The following is a 3,283-nucleotide window of genomic DNA, read 5'->3' as shown; positions in this document are numbered from 1 at the left end:
GACACGCATACACACGGATCCTCGCGAGGAGGCGAGGAACTCGAGACGGAACTTACCGAGATGTGAAACATCGGTGTCCCGTTTGTTAACACCAACCCGTTACATACACACGCTTATACCCCCGCTCGTGTTAAACTCCAACCTCGGTACCAACTCGGCACTCGTGTTACGACGGTGTATCGTATCCACCAAGCCTCGCTCTCGTATGCTACGTGTAGCTACACGGGGACCCGCTATGTACCCTGTGTATAACTCCCGACGGTGTGATGATAGCTACACTGTATCGCTATACGTCTATACCGACACCGAGTACCATACCTATGGCGGTGAGTACTTGTGGCTTGCCGAGAACCGTAGACGAGGTACACGGGCAATATACCGAATCTGCATAACGATCAGTTACAATTTCTCACACGCTTATGCTACGATATGATATGATATACGACTGCACTGCATAATCTGCAAGCTTCGACCAAATGGATGACATGCTTCTTTTCAGGAATCTGTGTCTCACAATTATTGTCTAGAATTTTAGTGTAGACACTGGGAAAAAAATTCTCCGACCACCCCCGGCGACCATCAAGTTCTACGAGATATCTACCTTTGGAAAAAAATGCCGATATTCTGAAACTCTCGTAGCTCAAAGTACGACGTATCGTCATTGTGAGAAACAATGTCGTATACAGATGTGACGAGAATTAACCAGCCAGGGGAGTAAGTCACTCGCATGGCCACAGCACGCGCTGGAATAAAGAGTCTCGCAGGTGGCAGCACGGGTCGACATAGTTGATCGTTAAAACCTCGTTGGCACCGTCGCGTCGGCGGGTGGGGATGGGCGGTTGGTTGGTACCAGTGGTGGGGGCACGTCACTTGGTGGGGGCCAGGGGGTGGAGGGGGTGGAGGCGTCGTAGGACCTCCGACGACTCAGGGGGGTCAGGGGAAGCGGAGTCTCATTGTCAGGTTGTGTGCGCCACTGCCCCTCTGACTTTGAATACATATGCGTGTGACGGCGCTTCGACAGGTCCGCCGGAGTGAGACGTTTTTAATAATTCGAAGGAGCGACTGAGAAGAGGTGCTTTCGTTCCTAGCCTCGAAGAGGTTCTCTGTGTTTTCGACAGAGTGCGCTACCAACCGTCTCCGTCTGCACGATCGCGCACCATTTTTGAAAGCGTTTTTTCACACGAACGCATGCCACATTCTGAGTCTTCTTGGGAGCACTTTGGAGGATTCTTTACTTCGTTTAACCATCCTCTTAGGGAATTTGGCCGAAATCCAGGGAGGAAATAGGTTCTTGGTAGAGTCTGTGTGGGTTTAGGATTTTTGTTGAATCGTTTGATGAAAGATGTCGAAAAGATTGTGTGAGAATCTACAGTTGATTGGAACTTCCGTTACTTTCAGCCACGCTTCCACGCCTCACTGAGGCTGCGCCTGCGACTGCGCTTTTGCTTCTTTTCAACCCTCTCACGCATTCGCCAACTCGCGCAGCTTACACATCGAAAGTAGGTTTACTATACACAGACGTGCAGGCGAGAGTAGGACAAGTTCGACTGCCAACTAGCGCAGGCATCTGCACTTCCGCAAGGTTCATGATCACGGTTTATTGCTGGTGTTTCACATGTGTCTTCAGGTCGAGCCTCACAGTTTTTTGATTATTCTTCATGATTCTGCCGGCCGACGCATCGACGGTGATGATACCTGAGGTCATTCTGCTGCATGGCTGACTAAATCTGTTATCGTTCTAGCTGAAAACATGAAGTCACCTCGATTACTAAAAAACTTCAGTGTTTTTTTTTCATCATTTTACCAATTGAGTCATATCCATGATTGGTAAACGATGAGAGTAGATAAGCCAGTTGAATGACATGCGCATACATTCACTCGATTTCAATACAATGTAGAATTTTACTGTACGACCGTTACTGAATAATATACTGTAACTGTTTTAATCCCTGTAAACAATTGATCATGATTTTACCCAACTTTCTTTCCGCTCGGAAAAACCTTGTTCGGTGATAAAGTACGATATTACTTTTTCACAGTTGCATTTTTCGATTCCTTTAATCGAAGTGATTATCCATCGTGAATTGATTGAATTTGTTAAAGTAAAGGTATGCACGGATATCAGCTGGCTTCAATTGTCATCTTCAACTTATTGTCCTTCCCTTGAGTGCCCACAGTCACAACGTCAGCGATATAACCCGGAGGGCGGCTCATAAATCAACTCTCCCATGTTAGAAACGAAGTGGGCCAAGAAAGGGGTTGGTTTATATGGAGTGAAGTGGACGGAGGAGGTGCGTGTAAGGCACGAAGTTAAGGCGTAAGGTAAAGGGGTAAACTTGAGTGATTAATCTCAGCGGATTGATAGGGGATGGGGACGTCGCGGCTCCACCCAGCTGGTTATATGCTTCCATAAATTACACCGAGGTATATATTAAGGCCCCCGGGGTAATTAATATAATTAATACACTCCGCATGTAACTCAGCACCACCGAGCGTGTATCAAGTTGTTGTCGCCACGTTTACACCGCCGGATTTTCGGCGCTGGTATATATATATATATATACATACATACATACATATATCCCTAATTTGCTCGCCTAGCGTACACTAATCACGGTACTCGCCCGATATGACAAGAGTTGGAAATGTACCGAGCACCGAGAGATCGTCAGCGAAGAATCATCGGCGAACTATTTATTTCCTCCTGATTCCTGCGATACGCCTTACGAGAGTGGAAAGATGTGCTTGCTCACCAGTCCAAACTACCCGTAGCTGCCTGCGCCTCTGCCTAAATTCAATATGTACTCAGATCGGTTCGATACGTATGCCGAACCTGTCCTATTATCTTCAAAGCGTCGAACCGCGGCTCGATAAGAGGTTCGAACGGAACAGCTCAATCAGGTTGTTACCATCGGCAACTATTATTACGAGATATGTCGGGAGAGCGAGTCGCTCGTGTCGATTTGATACTGATTATTGCTTAACGATCCGGCCTCTGATTACTCGCCAATTTAACGTCACACGCGGGCTTTTCCAAGAGCTGATCTGAACTGCATCACTACGCATATTGAAAACAAATTTCTTCCTTTATTATACCTACTTCTGAGATTTATCGTATGTAATCACTTCCCCTTCCACAGCTACTCTTTCACCTTCGAGGCAGCGCTCGATACACGAATCACTTGATACATTGGCGTCCTTGGTGGGCCGATAAGATTCTTTGGAATCTAAAGATACCATCGAGTCGCGCCGATGGTCACACCACCACTTGACTCAATTGTTG

This window comes from Diprion similis, chromosome 3 (assembly GCF_021155765.1).
Source record: "Diprion similis isolate iyDipSimi1 chromosome 3, iyDipSimi1.1, whole genome shotgun sequence".
Lineage (NCBI taxonomy): Eukaryota > Metazoa > Arthropoda > Insecta > Hymenoptera > Diprionidae > Diprion > Diprion similis.
This window is presented reverse-complemented; position numbering follows the sequence as displayed.